This window comes from Orycteropus afer, unplaced genomic scaffold (assembly GCF_000298275.1).
Source record: "Orycteropus afer afer isolate SDZICR_OR568_19922 unplaced genomic scaffold, OryAfe1.0 scaffold00629, whole genome shotgun sequence".
Classification (NCBI taxonomy): domain Eukaryota; kingdom Metazoa; phylum Chordata; class Mammalia; order Tubulidentata; family Orycteropodidae; genus Orycteropus; species Orycteropus afer.
In genome coordinates this window covers 344,767-346,112 of record NW_006922216.1, presented here as the reverse complement: position 1 = coordinate 346,112, position 1,346 = coordinate 344,767, and positions in this window count along the sequence as shown.

The following is a 1,346-nucleotide window of genomic DNA, read 5'->3' as shown; positions in this document are numbered from 1 at the left end:
AAAAAAAACTTACTGTGATAGAGTCAATTCCAACTCATAGCAAACCCCAATGCATTTCCAAAGCTGTAAATCTTTATGGAAATAGATTGTTCTAGCTTCCTATAGTGGAGCAGCTGGTGGGTTAGAACCAGAGATCTTCTGATTAGCAGCCAAATGTCTTATCCTCTATGCCCCCAGAGCTCCTTTGAAGGGGAGTAGAAAACACAAAATTTAGGACATTTGTTTGTTTTGAAGAGGAAAGGATATGTAGAAAACTCCAAAGATAATGGCAATGTTTTTTTCCTTATTATTCTTTTTACTTTCTATTCATATAATAAATAGTCTCTGATAACTATTCACTACTTAATAAAAATAATCTTTTTGAAAAAGCAAGAAAATGTGATATCAGTTTACTTGAAGGAATATACAAATAAGCAACTAGTGATTCCACAATCTCAAAATTTTTCAAAAGTCCAAAATTAAAATATACTCTGCCATAGACCTTATGTGTATACTTTTAAATATATATATCATATATCATGACATACTCTCTTTTTTGTTGTTGTTGAGAAAATATGCTCACCTCTCTTGTTATAGGAATATTTTAAATTTGATCTGTGAAACTAAATTGACTAATTTTTCTTGGCAAGTAAATAGCATCTGTTGAAAAATTAAATTCTATGTTGTATATTTAATGTGTTCATTTTGTTTAAACTATTATATTATTGAGTTCATTTTATGTTAATGATAAGTAAATTGCATCATTTTGACTTTTTTCTTTTTTTTAATTTGTAATAAAGAAATATATTCAAAAGGTGATTCAATCTGGCTGATTGCAAAACACAAAACAAAATGGTTCCCAAATGTTCTCTAGGTAAGTTACCACTATTTATGGTTTTAACAGACACAAATTCACATACAAATAGTTAAAGAAATTTTAAAAGGAAAATACACCAACAATTTAATTAATGACTTAGCAATCCTGCATAATAATGAAGACAAACCAAGAATTAGATAAATCATGTTGCTGTCATTGTTGTTAGATGCCATCGAGTCGTCTTCAACTCATAGTGATCCTATGCACGGCAGAACGAAACACCGCCTAATCCTGAGCCAGCTCCATGATTCTTGCTATACTTGAGTCCATCACCGCTGCCACCTTTTCAATCCATCTTGTTGAGGGCCTTCCCCTCTTTCATCGACCCTCCACCTTACCAAGCATGACGTGCTTCTCCAGGGAATGGTCTCTTCTGAAAACATGACCAAAGTATGTGAGACGGAGTCTGGCCATTCTCACCTCCAAGGAGCATTCTTGCTGCACTTCCTCCAGGACAGACATGTTAGTTCTTATAGCAGTCCACTGTACT